The 17721-nt window shown below is 36.2% G+C and overlaps 1 long non-coding RNA gene across 1 annotated transcript; it reads left to right on the top strand.

Annotated features, from left to right (window-relative positions):
* Window positions 1–5949: 5949 nt before the first annotated feature.
* LOC148785131 (uncharacterized) lies at window positions 5950–10508 on the top strand. The gene is made up of 4 exons (XR_016062745.1): window positions 5950–6145; window positions 6449–6645; window positions 7364–7491; window positions 10265–10508. It is a non-coding gene; the product is annotated as an uncharacterized LOC148785131 (long non-coding RNA).
* The last annotated feature ends 7213 nt before the right edge of the window (window positions 10509–17721 follow it).

The raw sequence follows: 17721 nt of genomic DNA, 5'->3' as shown, positions 1-17721 counted from the left end.
AGTTGCAAGAAACAAGTAAAGGATAGTGTTGCGCCATCCAAGTGTAGTTGATCTCGTTATGGCTGAGTTCACCACATCAATGATGGTTCACATAATTATTGTGGATTAAGCAAGTGCGAAACCAAATAAATCAATCCTTGGAATTCATAGTTGAATAGCAACCGAGGCGGCCCGTTGTTTAATCAACGAGGAGGAAGTTGATCCTACCGAGGGGGGAAAGAAACGGGAAGATTCTTCCCCTTGAGAAGAGGAAAGGGAGGTTTCTCCTTTGCCTCTGTAGTGGGGGATCCTCTGTCCTCAAGGTCATGAGGATAGAGCAGTTGATAAGGGAGTATTTTATTCCTCCTTCCTTTGTACTCTACACCCTTTCCCCCAAGAGTCGTCCCCACCTTCCTCCCCCTAGTTGCTTCACCTTATTTTCTGCATAGTTTAAATCAGGCATTCGTTTCCCCATCCCCTCTTCCCCAACTCCTTCAAACTTTTTGCCTGTTTCTTCATGATTTTTCGTTTTCATCAATTTCCCACTTCTACCAGTATCTTTGCTCAGTGTTACCGTTTGAAAAGAGTGGAAGCTGGTTTTTCTGTGTTCATGCCTCGTCCTGGAATCTCCTTCCTGCCTTCCCCCTACCCCCCGAAACACTGGAAGAAGAGTTTTTTTTTTTTTTTTTTTTTTTTATCTTGCCTCTCCCCTTGGTCCTTCCCTGATCATTGATTTCAAGACGTCCTTCCTCCTCTTCAAGTTGGGGAGAGGTCCATTGCACTGACCTCCCTGCTGGACATATTTAAAGGAGGGAGATACCTCCAAGGATGTCGATGTCTGTCTGTCTGAAACTTTTGTTGTTGTGACTTCCAAAGAAAAGAATGAAGGCCTTGCCTGTAGGGAAAAAATTTGAAAATCTAGTGTGGTTTCTAGTTGGAACAATTTACTTCTTTTGCTTACTTTCCTCCATTGAAGATGGAGATGAGAAAGATGCCTATCACGGGTAAATTTAGTAAGGGGAGCCTTTATGGGAAGGCTAGTTGAATGATAAACATAGAGAGGACAAATTTTAAGAGGAGTCCTTCAGGAAACCCATTGTAGGATGTCCTACAGGAGGATATTTTTTAGGGAGAGTCCTTCAAGAGGACTTTATTGCATGATGTGGGGTGTAGAATGAGGGTATTCTTCATCATGAGTAGTACCTCTTGAGGTTATGAATGTTCCAGGGTCGTGACAATGGTCGTCCTCAGTATCTTCCAATTTCTAAGCACCTCGTCCTATTATGGTTGTGACCTTGAAAGGCCCTTCCCAAGTGAGATCCATTTTTTCTACTGATTTTGATGCATCTACCCTTCGTAATACCAAGTCACCTACTTGGAGGATTCATATTTTTACTTTCTTATTGTGAGTGTTGGTCATAGTGTTTTTATACCCTTGAATCCGAATGAAGGCTTTGTCTCTCAATTCTTCGATGAGGTCAAGATTTTCTCTTAGCAGTTTCCTGTTATTTTATTCTGAAAATGGAGAATTCTGTAAGAGGGCACCCCTAACTCTGCAGGGATGATGGCTTCTGTTCCGTACACTATGGTGAAGGGGTTTTCTCCTGTGGACCCTCTAGGGGTTATGCGATATGCTCATAGGACACTGGTTAATTCATTTGTCCAATTTCCCCCGACTCGCTCTAGGTGTCTTTTGATTCCTTGATAAGGATTCGGCTGGTCACTTCTGCTTGGGGGTGGGCTACTGAAGTAGACCTTTATTTGATATGTAAACCCTTACACCATTCTTGTATTATGTGGCCTTGGAACTGTCGATCGTTGTGTAAGATTATTTTTTGTGAGAGCCCAAAACAGCAAAGATATTTTTTCATATGAATTTTCATTACTTCCATTTCTGTTATTTAGGCGAGTTGCTCAGCTTCCACCCACTTGGTGAAGTAGTCAATAGCTTCTAGTAGAAATTTTCTTTGGTCGGGTGCCTTGGGATATGGTCCCACAATGTCTGTCCCCCATTATGTGAAGGGACAAAGTGATAACATAGTCGTAAGGGGCTATGCGGTTTGGTGTGTAAGCAAAGAATATTTTCGATATTTTTCACATTTGATCACCAGTTGCTTGGCGTCTTGCGTCATGGAGGGCCTTAAATATCCCGCTCGCAGTGCTTTATTGGCAAGCATCCAAGTATCCGTATGTGCTCTGCAGCCACAATTTATTTCTTTCAGGACATGGATCCCTTTGAGTTGAGATAGACATTTAAGCAAATGATGTGTGAAAGACTTCTTATAGAGGACCCCTCTCTACAACAGGAGACGGGATGCTCGGGCCTTAAGTCTCGACAACAATGCTTTGTATTCAACCTCATTGTTCGAGGCCTTGAATCTGAATTTTGGCAGGAATCATCCCACTTCAAGTCTTTCGCTTTTCGAAGTATTTTGAAGAAGGGCATGCTTTTTTCTGCTCATGTAGAGATGATTTGGCATGGTGATGCTATCATTCCTGTCAACCTTTGCACTTTATTGATGTTGGAGGGGACTTTCATATCTAAAATTACCTTGATCTTGATGAGGTCGACTTCCATTCCTCTCTGGGTAACCATGAATCCCAAGAAACGTCATCTCTTCACTCTAAATGCACATTTTCTAGAATTGAGTTTCAGTCAATGCTTTCTTAAGACAATGAATGTTTCCTCTAGGTCCGCTACATGGTCTTGTGTTTCTCTGTCTTTCAAAGCATGTCGTCTACGTAGATTTCCATGTTCCTTTCAAGTTGGGGGCATAATATTTTTTCCACCAAGCATTGTTAGGTGGCTCCGGCATTTTCAGACCAAACGACATGGCTATATAGTATAAGGTCCGACAGAAGTAATAAAGCTCACTCTTTTTCGGTCTTCAAGAACCAGCATTATCTGATGGAACCCTTGCGAGGCATCCATCATGATTAGAAGTTCACATCCAGGCATGGATGTGCAGCAGGGCTGCATTCTCAAAGCGTAAAAGGTGTTCCTAGGGGTCGGTCGATTCATCATACTTGGTGATAGCAGGAGTACGGCAGTTGGTAGGGAGTTCGTTGGTCATCACAAAATTTGTTAAGGGGATACTCTGTAATTCTTCTCCTGGAACTCCTACTATTTGGTGTTGGACATCTTGGAGGTCTTTCTGGAAGCATTCTAAATGGGCCAGCCATTGCGAAGGAACTCTGACAGATTTGCTTCAGGGAGCCTCTGTACCCCGGAGGAAGGCGCTCCTGTCCCGACTATGTATTCTCCCAAAGGAATTCTTTCTGTCTCTTCTTGAAGGGCGCCTGTTTCCAGCGCAGAGGCTGGGCAATTAGGAACCAATATCACTATTTGTTCTCGTAAGGTTGTTGCGACAGCCTGTTGTGTAGCGCCCAGCAAGACTAAGGAGAGTTCCCCTGATGCGGTGAGTGAGGAAATACTCCGTTTTGGGGGATTGACTAATGGTTCACCCTAAGAGGCATCATAGAAGCTGGAATATAGGGGCCGGACCCTCCTACTGGCGTTAGGGAGGTTCCTGCAACGACCTAGAGAGGCTGAGTGTTGTCGGGTGTCTCCATAGTCTTTTGCTTATTGCGGTATTACTAGGGGTTTCCATGGCAATTCACGTCTTTAACTCAATTTTCCACAGATGGCACCAATTGATGCATGCGATTTCAGCACCAGCCCAAGTCTTTGGGTCTTGATAGCGAGATTGGACAAACGGAGCGAAAACTTTTAAGAAAGAGAACTTGCAAAATAAAATGTTAGCACTCTAGCGTCCAAATTAGTATTGGATCTGAAGAACAATAGTTCAAAGTGATAAAAAAATGTTAATGAAATGAAACGTAATGCTGGAAAAGATAAATAAATCGCATTTTGTCAATGCCAGAGAATGATAGCAGAGTGATAACCAATGTTCTGTCTCTTGAAGGTATCCCCCCTCACCAGGGAACCGACCGTGCTCCATATTCTTGCGGTGAATGGGTAGCATTAGTTGAGATAAGATATGATCAAGTTCTATTTTTAGGGATTATATTGTTGGAACCATTATTTAGGTAAGGGAGAGAGTCCGAGACAGAGAATGACTCCTAGACCGCAAGGAGTCTGCTGTGTGTTAGAGTCCGAGTTCTTGGGGGAGGTCTTCCTGCCACGCACATTCCATGTCAATAGGGGGGGGGGGGGCTATGTGGAGGGCTAATATATCTGCCACCCAGGCTTCAAGGATCACCATGTATATGAGGATTGGGCCAGCTACAAGTGTTTGGACCGAGCGTGTTTGGCCATGTAACCTGGGTTTCTTTCCTCGTCATGGGCATACGAAGGTGAGGCGTCTGGGCTTCTTATTTCGTTTTTTGGCCTAATTATGCTGGGCCATACCCATCATTTATTTATAAGTATTATAGGGTTAAGATAACTAATAACAAATATATTTTGTTATAGTGGATATTAAATATAATAGTAAAATTTATATACACTATATTAAACATCTATTTGCAAAAAAATTTATCAAAACGTAATACATTGTAGTTAAGTTTATTTTCAGATAATATAAACCAAAATACCATATTTTTAATATCATCTAAAACTAAACTATGACATATTGACTAACAATTCTTATATATGGTGAATTTTGAAATAAATGTATTTTGTTGTAGTGGATATTGAAATCAAAGGGATTATATTAAATAGTTATTTATAAAAAAAATATCAAAAACTGAATTGTTCATTAAGCTCGTTGTTTTGAGATAATATAAACTAACATACCATATTTTAATATCATCTAAACCTAAAATATAAGAGATTGACATAATTCTAATACATAGTGGATAAATGAATTTTTGTTTTAGTGGATATTGAAATTATAGCGATAAAATTTCATACGCATTATATTAAATATTTATTAAAAAAATATATCAAAATATACTAATTGTTGGTTAAGCTTGTTTTTAGATAAAATAAAGCAAAATACCATACTTTAATATCATCCAAAATTAAAATATGGTATATTGACTAACAATTATAATATGTGGTGAAAATTTTGAAATATAAGCATTTTGTCGTAGTGGATGTTGAAATTAAAATGGTAAAAATTTATAAGAATTACATTAAATATTTATATACAAAAAAGTTCATGAGAATGTACTAACTTATTGATTAAGTTTAACTTTGGATAATATAAACTAAAATATCATATTTTAATATCATCTAAAATTAAAATATGAGATTTTTAATTATATATTGCAGTAAGAAATGAATGATAACTATTTATTGAAAATAAAATTTAGTTAGTATTTAGTTATAGTAGCACACGTAGCAAATAGTTCACTGTTCTTTGTATTTATCCAAAAAAAAATTATTTTATTCATAACCCAAATATTCACTTTACCATCATTTTGAGGATTTTTGTAATTTAGATTTCATTATTTTATGATTTTAATATATTAATTTATATTTTATAATATATCATTCGACTACTATAATTCACACGATTGTTAGATATGATCGGTTAAAATTTTTAATCTAGAGATAATAAAATGAATCATTGAAACTATCCACTTAAGCGTCACGCATCCGTAAATGTGGTCAACCTAAATAAATTTTATTATGCCAAATAGAATATACTGTATTTTTTATATTAAAATAAAAAATCATTAAATTTCATCCAAAAGAGATTTTAGCAATATTATCCAACGGCTTTTGGATAAAGAATTAAAAATATTGAATTTATCAAAAAGAATCTGATCTATATTATCTAACAAGTTTTTTAATTTACACAATAAAAAATATTAATATTTGTACAAAAAATTCTAATTAATATCATATTCTTTATTGTTTGTTTAAGTACAAAAAAATATGTATATTCAATATCTATTTTTTCAATTGGATAACAATTTAAATTTCCAAGCAAGAAGGTTAATTTTGTTATTTTAGATCAAAAAAGAAAAAAAAATTGTTACCGTTAGAATTTCATACCGTTGCCACCTCATACTAAAAGGCACTCCTCACCTTCTCAAGGCAGCCCCTCCTCTCCTCCCCCAACCGCTACTTCTACTGTAACAGCGGCATCAGTCGTCTTCTTAGGCAGCCACCTCCGCCGTCCGCCGTTCTCGTCCTGCGACCGCCAATCTCGTGTGCCGACCACCATTTGGCCTGCGTCTCTTATCTCTTCAGGTAATTCTTGAAATTCATCAACTCAAATCAAACGAGTTCGTTTAATTTCTTACATCAATGGTTTATGAAATATTTAATTTGAATAATTCTTAAAGATCACCGACTTAGATTACACGGTCTTTTGTATATTCTTGATTTTTTTCTTGGAAGGTTTCGGCCATTTGTTCCAAGGGCTCTCTTATAATTACTTCAATAAGCATGAGTTCACAAAAGTATTCCATTGTACCACAAATTTGTTCAATCCGGCTTTACCCAAGATTCATGAGGATAATTTTAACCAAAGAATTGTTGCCATTTTTCCAGGAATTGCAAGAGTCAAAAAAAGACAGTGTTGCACTTTCAATGTGGAGTGGAGCAGCAGTGGCAAAACCTGGTTCGAAGCTGTTGTGCGAGACAAGGGTTGAGGGAGTTGCAAACAAGGATGCCGGTGTAGACATTGATGAGGAGAACAGCCAAGATGGCTCCCCGAATTGGAGATTTTGGAGGGCTCTTCCCTTTGGGTATGGTTGTTTTTTCATATGACTATAATCTGTTGGTGCTTCTATGCTTTTGGTCACTAGAATGGATAAAATGCTTTTGTTGTCTATATATTCTGCTTTTGACCTTCTATAAGTTATGGCATGAAGAGAAAAAGGAGGAAAAAGAAACTCAACACTCTTGATTTTTGTAGACTTCCTTCCATGTTTCTTTGCTCTCCATCTCGAGGGATATTTAGATTTTATTCTCATGTCCTTTTGCTGAGCGTCTCTGTAAAGTTGGGGCTTCATAATTGTTTATCGTAGTTTTGAGATACAATATTTGAACAGGGTTTAGGATCTTTGTGTGATGTGTTGGTCGATTGTCCTCAATTATTTTTGTTTGTACCACCTTGTTTAATTTTACGGAGGAACACAGTTGTTTCGGGGGTTCTCGTTTCTATGTTCTCAAATGTTCTTGCATTTGGACATCCGATATTGTACAACAGTCAACAATTATGTTCAGAGTTTGACCCCAAAAAACTGCTGCAATTGAACTTTCGACCTTCACCTTTTGATCAAATTTCAGCTGGTAGAAATTAGTAGATTTTTTCTGTAAATTTTCACCAAAAATGCATGTATATCTCGACTCTTCAAATACGAAAAATAATTTCATCTAGTCTTTCTTTTGTCTTTTTGATTTTGATTTGGTGGTCCTTCCCTTCTTGTAATGGGATTTAATCACATTTGTATGCTTTCACAGTGGATTCCCATTCGGTGGTTGATAGTTGAAACCAAACTTGAGACTGCAACTTTGGCCTTAATCAGACTGCAATTTTGATTTCGTAGTTCTCTCTTAATCAGACTATTGGCCTTGAATTGGTAAGAGAGGTTAGTGATGTTTTCTCCTTTGCTACAACTTTGGTTTGGAAAAGGTTTGGCTTTGATCGGGAAGAGCAGTAAGTTACTACTTTGTCTTAACTGCTATTATCTTTTTCCAGTCAATTTCTCCTATCTCCTGTCGTAATGCATATATGTTATTCACTGAAATTTAAGTGCCAGCTATAAACTCTCTGCTACTCCAATTTGATCTCATCTCAAAATTTCTCGTTTTCTTCTATGTCTTGGTTTATTCGTAGTTCTCTCTTAATGCAAAGTACAAGGAGAAAGGGCTGATTGAATTGTGATGTCATATTATTTATTAGCAATTATTTTATTTGCAAGCTTATTGTTAGCAATATTGTCATTGTCTATGTCTTACTAGTGCCATTAAACTTGTGAATTGTCTAGCATGTTTCAAGTCCCAAAAAGCATCAGTTAGATATGACGAGCCATCATTAGAAAATTCAGAAAGTATGTATTATGCAATCAAACATGTAGCATGCATATATTTGATTCTATAAGTGAAGCGCATTAGTTAGTATTATAGGTTATGTGTACTCGTTTATTAAAGGTTGAAGGCGCTACAGTTTGAATTTGGTTTTGCAAATTCTGTGTTACCGGAACACGTCATATTGTTAAAAACTGTGTGGGAATCAAAAGGGTTGAATAGGATTTAAAACACTCAATTGGGACACATTTTGACCGCTAAAAGTATGCTTTTTGATGATATTTTAGAACCTAATGTTAACTTATGTATCTTCATATTCCTCTCTTCAAATTTCTAACCAAAAAGAGACCAATGTCCTTATCAGTTTTTTCTTGCCGACTTTTCTCCCATATTTTGAAATCAAGGAGGCTGAAACCATTGAATTTATGCTTTGTAAACTTCAAATCCAAATTTTGTGCGCTGATTTCTTTGAAAAACTCACGTGACCATCATTTTAACTCGGAAAGAATAGGATTGTGAATGTTTGGGGCAGTTGAAATGTGAATGGTGCAAGTATAGAGTTGAGACCTAAATTGGAGAACAAATCTCCCTCTTTTTTGTAAATTTATTCTTGGTTAATTCGTTGTGTTGGGTTTTCTTCATGAGCTTGTTTTGAAACTTTTTGTTGTTATACATTTAAAATTATTGTATGAATTTACAGAAATCATGTTGGTTCGTGTTAACATCTTATGTTTGCAGGTGTACCACTGAAAAATATCGAAAAATCTATATTATCCAACCATGAGTTATTTTATTTTGTGGACTTTGGGAAATTAAATACTATGCTAAAGTGTAGACCGGTTGTCTAGATGCCAATCAATTTTTTTTAAGAAGATTTCATGAATTTTGTGAATATACGTAATCTCAAACGTTTGATAAATGTTTTTTAATGAACAAATTAGTACTAGATATGAGAATTTTTTTAGTTTTATTGAGTAATTAACCATAGTATATTTCTAAAGAAAATGTTTTCTTTTTTATTCTTTTACTAAGATTTGTTTTCTCTTGTCAAGTGCTTTATCAACTCATGTTTTCAAAATCAGTATGGAATGCACCAATTTCTCTAAGAAAAATTTACAAAGTTTGAACATTTTGGTCAGTTTTAACAAGTATATAGATGTATTTCATTTCCTTTTTTTTGTGGATAAGTGCCTAAAAAAGTCACATGTTTTTATTTTCAAAGAAAATCATTAATTGATTTTGATTGTCATTTAAAGAAGTTTTTGTATTCTTGGGAACACTTTGAAGTTTGAAGTGCATTCGATTTATTACTTTTGAACAAATGGATAATTTTTTCTTTAGACTTCCAAAAAAGTGTATAATTAGCTTTGTTGTGATAAATAAGTGAATTGATAATACTTAAAGAAATACATGCATTAACTATATTGCTACTTGCCAAAATGTGGTAACAAATCTTTTAACATGATAGGTGTACAAGTAATTTAAAAATAAACAATGAGATGGCATCTAGACAACCGTTTTACCGTGTAGTGTATGATATTTAATTTCTGAAGTTCAAAAATAAACTAATTTGTGGTTGCGTAGTAGTGATTTTTTGACAAATTTTTCTATGATACACCTACAAAGTTCGGATGTTGATATGGACAAATATGGTGTTTCTGTACAATTTGTACAAAAGTCTTAAATGTATGACAATCAAAAGGTTTTGAAAAAGCAAATTGGATAAAACCTAACATAATGAATAATCTGAGAATAAATTAACAAAAATGGTGGAGGATTAATCTCCCCTTTAGGCATCAACTCCGAACTACCTTGCATTCTTCACATTTTAAACTGGCCTCAGAATTCGTAATCCCATTATTTCCAAGTTAGAATGTTGAGAATGTGAAGGTTTCATAGAAATCATATACACTTTTGGATTTGAAGTATACAAAGAAAAAATGCAATGGTTTCACCCTTTCTTGAATTCTAAAATATGGAAAAAAAATCGGTGAAGAATAACTCGATAGGGACAAAGGTTGCGCCTTGGTTAGAAAAATGGTAGAGAGGAAGCGATAGATACATTAGGTTATCATGTGGTTCTAATTAGTGTCAAAAAGCACATTCTTTTTAGCGGTCAATGCGAAACAATTGAGTGTATCTCCTACTTCAATCTTTAAATTCCTGCACAGTTTTTAACGAGATGATGTTATTTTGGCAAGCACATTATCGAAAAACCAAATACAAACTCTAGAGCCATCAATCGTAATAGACGTGTATAGACGTGTATAGAGCACATTGCATTTTGCTCTTAACATACTTTTAAATGGCACTGATATTGTTGATTACGTGCAGGGTAATACCAGTGAAGATGATCCCAAATGATACAGTCGTCAACTTGCTTCACAATAACACACTAGCTTTCATGACACACACAAGAGCCTTGTGGTTTCTTTTCCGGGACATCGACATCCATTATACTTTGTTTGTAGTACTTTTGGTCTTCAGTGGAAAAGGCCTTTGTTTAGACTTTTTTGTATTAAAATTACCTATTGCAATTCCTTCAGTATTTAATGGGACGCAACACCAGTTACACTTATTACTACTTCTATTCTCTACTACATGTCCTAATCATAGTCTTGTGACATAGATCTATGATATACTTAAATAGAACTATTTTTATGCATTCCAAAAGAGCACTCGGCTTCCAGTACAACTCCACTTCATTAATCAGAGCAATGCTCTTAGTTCTCAACTTGTATCAAAAGTTTCATTATTCTTTTCCTCTCTAATTTGTTTTTCAAATATTCTCTTTTATTGATTTACTTTGAACCTCCTTCATTTGAGCCGTTTACGTGAGACTTCAACGTTAAAGTCCTTTAAAGACGCATCCACACCACACCTGAATATGAGATCCCTTAATTCAATTTGCTAGAAAAGAATTAAGGAGAAAAAGAATAAACCTTGGAGAGGGGCGTCGGACGGATGTTCTAGGGTAGGAAAATTATTTTTGTGTTGTGTGGTTTCATTAGTTATTACAAGTAACTAATATACACACACATATATATATATATACCTTGAATGGACTCATAATTTGTATAAAAGTATTAAATGTACGACAATCAAAAAATTTTGCAAAAGCAAATTGGATAAATCCTAATATAATGAATAATTTAAGAATAAATTAGCAAAAACAGTGGAGGATTATCTCCCCTTTATGCGTCAACTCCGAACTACCTTGCATTGTTCACATTTTAAACTGGCCTCAAAATTCATAATCCCGTTACTTTCAAGTTAGAATGTTGAGAATGTGAAGGTTTCACAGAAAATCACATACATTTTGGATTTGAAGTATACAAAGAAAAAATGCAATGATTTCACACTTTCTTAAATTTCAAAATATAGGAGAAATCGGTGGAGAATAACTAGATAGGGACAAAGATTGCGTCTTTGGTTAGAAAAATGGTAGAGAGGAAGCGATAGATACATTAGGTTATCACGTGGTTCTAAATAGTGTCAAAAAGCACATTCTTTTTAGCGGTCAATGTGAAAAAATTAAGTGTTTGAATCTTCTACTTCAATCTTTAAATTGACGAGATGATGTTATTTAGGCAAGCACATAATTGAGAAACCAAATACAAACTCTAGAACCGTCAATCATAATAGACGCGTATAGATAGATTGCATGCTATACGTTATGCATTTTGCTCTTTACATATCTTGAAATGATACTGATATTGTTTGATTATATGCAGGTTAATGCTAGGGAACATGACCCGTCAAGTGTTAGCCAAATGATACAGTCGTCAAATTGAGGCACTTAACACGACACAAGTAACACGTTGCGCTGGATCCAAAGAAGTAGTAGTTGCAAGAAACAAGTAAAGGATAGTGTTGCGCCATCCAAGTGTAGTTGATCTCGTTATGGCTGAGTTCACCACATCAATGATGGTTCACATAATTATTGTGGATTAAGCAAGTGCGAAACCAAATAAATCAATCCTTGGAATTCATAGTTGAATAGCAACCGAGGCGGCCCGTTGTTTAATCAACGAGGAGGAAGTTGATCCTACCGAGGGGGGAAAGAAACGGGAAGATTCTTCCCCTTGAGAAGAGGAAAGGGAGGTTTCTCCTTTGCCTCTGTAGTGGGGGATCCTCTGTCCTCAAGGTCATGAGGATAGAGCAGTTGATAAGGGAGTATTTTATTCCTCCTTCCTTTGTACTCTACACCCTTTCCCCCAAGAGTCGTCCCCACCTTCCTCCCCCTAGTTGCTTCACCTTATTTTCTGCATAGTTTAAATCAGGCATTCGTTTCCCCATCCCCTCTTCCCCAACTCTTTCAAACTTTTTGCCTGTTTCTTCATGATTTTTCGTTTTCATCAATTTCCCACTTCTACCAGTATCTTTGCTCAGTGTTACCGTTTGAAAAGAGTGGAAGCTGGTTTTTCTGTGTTCATGCCTTGTCCTGGAATCTCCTTCCTGCCTTCCCCCCACCCCCCGAAACACTGGAAGAAGAGTTTTTTTTTTTTTTTTTATCTTGCCTCTCCCCTTGGTCCTTCCCTGATCATTGATTTCAGGACGTCTTTCCTCCTCTTCAAGTTGGGGAGAGGTCCATTGCACTGACCTCCCTGCTGGACATATTTAAAGGAGGGAGATACCTCCAAGGATGTCGATGTCTGTCTGTCTGAAACTTTTGTTGCTGTGACTTCCAAAGAAAAGAATGAAGGCCTTGCCTGTCGGGAAAAAATTTGAAAATCTAGTGTGGTTTCTAGTTGGAACAATTTACTTCTTTTGCTTACTTTCCTCCATTGAAGATGGAGATGAGAAAGATGCCTATCACGGGTAAATTTTGTAAGGGGAGCCTTTATGGGAAGGCTAGTTGAAGGATAAACATAGAGAGGACAAATTTTAAGAGGAGTCCTTCAGGAAACCCATTGTAGGATGTCCTACAGGAGGATATTTTTTAGGGAGAGTCCTTCAAGAGGACTTTATTGCATGATGTGGGGTGTAGAATGAGGGTATTCTTCATCATGAGTAGTACCTCTTGAGGTTATGAATGTTCCAGGGTCGTGACAATGGTCGTCCTCAGTATCTTCCAATTTCTAAGCACCTCGTCCTATTATGGTTGTGACCTTGAAAGGCCCTTCCCAAGTGAGATCCATTTTTTCTACTGATTTTGATGCATCTACCCTTCGTAATACCAAGTCACCTACTTGGAGGATTCATATTTTTACTTTCTTATTGTGAGTGTTGATCATAGTGTTTTTATACCCTTGAATCCGAATGAAGGCTTTGTCTCTCAATTCTTCGATGAGGTCCAGATTTTCTCTTAGCAGTTTCCTTTTATTTTATTCTGAAAATGGAGAATTCTGTAAGAGGGTACCCCTAACTCTGCAGGGATGATGGCTTCTGTCCCGTACACTATGTTGAAGGGGTTTTCTCCTGTGGACCCTCTAGGGGTTATGCGATATGCTCATAGGACACTGGTTAATTCATTTGTCCAATTTCCCCCGACTCGCTCTAGGTGTCTTTTGATTCCTTGATAAGGATTCGGCTGGTCACTTCTGCTTGGGGGTGGGCTACTAAAGTAGACCTTTATTTGATATGTAAACCCTTACACCAATCTTGTATTATGTGGCCTTGGAACTGTCGATCGTTGTGTAAGATTATTTTTCGTGAGAGCCCAAAACGGCAAAGATATTTTTTCATATGAATTTTCATTACTTCCATTTCTGTTATTTAGGCGAGTTGCTCAGCTTCCACCCACTTGGTGAAGTAGTCAATAGCTTCTAGTAGAAATTTTCTTTGGTCGGGTGCCTTGGGATATGGTCCCACAATGTCTGTCCCCCATTATGTGAAGGGACAAAGTGATAACATAGTCGTAAGGGGCTATGCGGTTTGGTGTGTAAGCAAAGAATATTTTTTATATTTTTCACATTTGATCACCAGTTGCTTGGCGTCTTGCGTCATGGAGGGCCTTAAATATCCCGCTCGCAGTGCTTTATTGGCAAGCATCCAAGTATCCGTATGTGCTCTGCAGCCACAATTTATTTCTTTCAGGACATGGATCCCTTTGAGTTGAGATAGACATTTAAGCAAATGATGTGTGAAAGACTTCTTATAGAGGACCCCTCTCTACAACAGGAGACGGGATGCTCGGGCCTTAAGTCTCGACAACAATGCTTTGTATTCAACCTCATTGTTCGAGGCCTTGAATCTGAATTTTGGCAGGAATCATCCCACTTCAAGTCTTTCGCTTTTCGAAGTGTTTTGAAGAAGGGCATGCTTTTTTCTGCTCATGTAGAGATGATTTGGCATGGTGATGCTATCATTCCTGTCAACCTTTGCACTTTATTGATGTTGGAGGGGACTTTCATATCTAAAATTACCTTGATCTTGATGAGGTCGACTTCCATTCCTCTCTGGGTAACCATGAATCCCAAGAAACGTCATCTCTTCACTCTAAATGCACATTTTCTAGAATTGAGTTTCAGTCAATGCTTTCTTAAGACAATGAATGTTTCCTCTAGGTCCGCTACATGGTCTTGTGTTTCTCTGTCTTTCAAAGCATGTCGTCTACGTAGATTTCCATGTTCCTTTCAAGTTGGGGGCATAATATTTTTTCCACCAAGCATTGTTAGGTGGCTCCGGCATTTTCAGACCAAACGACATGGCTATATAGTATAAGGTCCGACAGAAGTAATAAAGCTCACTCTTTTTCGGTCTTCAAGAACCAGCATTATCTGATGGAACCCTTGCGAGGCATCCATCATGATTAGAAGTTCACATCCAGGCATGGATGTGCAGCAGGGCTGCATTCTCAAAGCGTAAAAGGTGTTCCTAGGGGTCGGTCGATTCATCATACTTGGTGATAGCAGGAGTACGGCAGTTGGTAGGGAGTTCGTTGGTCATCACAAAATTTGTTAAGGGGATACTCTGTAATTCTTCTCCTGGAACTCCTACTATTTGGTGTTGGACATCTTGGAGGTCTTTCTGGAAGCATTCTAAATGGGCCAGCCATTGCGAAGGAACTCTGACAGATTTGCTTCAGGGAGCCTCTGTACCCCGGAGGAAGGCGCTCCTGTCCCGACTATGTATTCTCCCAAAGGAATTCTTTCTGTCTCTTCTTGAAGGGCGCCTGTTTCCAGCGCAGAGGCTGGGCAATTAGGAACCAATATCACTATTTGTTCTCGTAAGGTTGTTGCGACAGCCTGTTGTGTAGCGCCCAGCAAGACTAAGGAGAGTTCCCCTGATGCGGTGAGGGAGGAAATACTCCGTTTTGGGGGATTGACTAATGGTTCACCCTAAGAGGCATCATAGAAGCTGGAATATAGGGGCCGGACCCTCCTACTGGCGTTAGGGAGGTTCCTGCAACGACCTAGAGAGGCTGAGTGTTGTCGGGTGTCTCCATAGTCTTTTGCTTATTGCGGTATTACTAGGGGTTTCCATGGCAATTCACGTCTTTAACTCAATTTTCCACAGATGGCACCAATTGATGCATGCGATTTCAGCACCAGCCCAAGTCTTTGGGTCTTGATAGCGAGATTGGACAAACGGAGCGAAAACTTTTAAGAAAGAGAACTTGCAAAATAAAATGTTAGCACTCTAGCGTCCAAATTAGTATTGGATCTGAAGAACAATAGTTCAAAGTGATAAAAAAATGTTAATGAAATGAAACGTAATGCTGGAAAAGATAAATAAATCGCATTTTGTCAATGCCAGAGAATGATAGCAGAGTGATAACCAATGTTCTGTCTCTTGAAGGTATCCCCCCTCACCAGGGAACCGACCGTGCTCCATATTCTTGCGGTGAATGGGTAGCATTAGTTGAGATAAGATATGATCAAGTTCTATTTTTAGGGATTATATTGTTGGAACCATTATTTAGGTAAGGGAGAGAGTCCGAGACAGAGAATGACTCCTAGACCGCAAGGAGTCTGCTGTGTGTTAGAGTCCGAGTTCTTGGGGGAGGTCTTCCTGCCACGCACATTCCATGTCAATAGGGGGGGGGGGGGGGGGCTATGTGGAGGGCTAATATATCTGCCACCCAGGCTTCAAGGATCACCATGTATATGAGGATTGGGCCAGCTACAAGTGTTTGGACCGAGCGTGTTTGGCCATGTAACCTGGGTTTCTTTCCTCGTCATGGGCATACGAAGGTGAGGCGTCTGGGCTTCTTATTTCGTTTTTTGGCCTAATTATGCTGGGCCATACCCATCATTTATTTATAAGTATTATAGGGTTAAGATAACTAATAACAAATATATTTTGTTATAGTGGATATTAAATATAATAGTAAAATTTATATACACTATATTAAACATCTATTTGCAAAAAAATTTATCAAAACGTAATACATTGTAGTTAAGTTTATTTTCAGATAATATAAACCAAAATACCATATTTTTAATATCATCTAAAACTAAACTATGACATATTGACTAACAATTCTTATATATGGTGAATTTTGAAATAAATGTATTTTGTTGTAGTGGATATTGAAATCAAAGGGATTATATTAAATAGTTATTTATAAAAAAAATATCAAAAACTGAATTGTTCATTAAGCTCGTTGTTTTGAGATAATATAAACTAACATACCATATTTTAATATCATCTAAACCTAAAATATAAGAGATTGACATAATTCTAATACATAGTGGATAAATGAATTTTTGTTTTAGTGGATATTGAAATTATAGCGATAAAATTTCATACGCATTATATTAAATATTTATTAAAAAAATATATCAAAATATACTAATTGTTGGTTAAGCTTGTTTTTAGATAAAATAAAGCAAAATACCATACTTTAATATCATCCAAAATTAAAATATGGTATATTGACTAACAATTATAATATGTGGTGAAAATTTTGAAATATAAGCATTTTGTCGTAGTGGATGTTGAAATTAAAATGGTAAAAATTTATAAGAATTACATTAAATATTTATATACAAAAAAGTTCATGAGAATGTACTAACTTATTGATTAAGTTTAACTTTGGATAATATAAACTAAAATATCATATTTTAATATCATCTAAAATTAAAATATGAGATTTTTAATTATATATTGCAGTAAGAAATGAATGATAACTATTTATTGAAAATAAAATTTAGTTAGTATTTAGTTATAGTAGCACACGTAGCAAATAGTTCACTGTTCTTTGTATTTATCCAAAAAAAAATTATTTTATTCATAACCCAAATATTCACTTTACCATCATTTTGAGGATTTTTGTAATTTAGATTTCATTATTTTATGATTTTAATATATTAATTTATATTTTATAATATATCATTCGACTACTATAATTCACACGATTGTTAGATATGATCGGTTAAAATTTTTAATCTAGAGATAATAAAATGAATCATTGAAACTATCCACTTAAGCGTCACGCATCCGTAAATGTGGTCAACCTAAATAAATTTTATTATGCCAAATAGAATATACTGTATTTTTTATATTAAAATAAAAAATCATTAAATTTCATCCAAAAGAGATTTTAGCAATATTATCCAACGGCTTTTGGATAAAGAATTAAAAATATTGAATTTATCAAAAAGAATCTGATCTATATTATCTAACAAGTTTTTTAATTTACACAATAAAAAATATTAATATTTGTACAAAAAATTCTAATTAATATCATATTCTTTATTGTTTGTTTAAGTACAAAAAAATATGTATATTCAATATCTATTTTTTCAATTGGATAACAATTTAAATTTCCAAGCAAGAAGGTTAATTTTGTTATTTTAGATCAAAAAAGAAAAAAAAATTGTTACCGTTAGAATTTCATACCG

Source organism: Sesamum indicum, linkage group LG11 (genome assembly GCF_026168435.1).
Source record: "Sesamum indicum cultivar Baizhima isolate 11 linkage group LG11, ASM2616843v1, whole genome shotgun sequence".
Lineage (NCBI taxonomy): Eukaryota > Viridiplantae > Streptophyta > Magnoliopsida > Lamiales > Pedaliaceae > Sesamum > Sesamum indicum.
The sequence above is the reverse complement of the archived record's forward strand: the minus strand, read 5'-3'. Positions and strand labels throughout refer to the sequence as shown.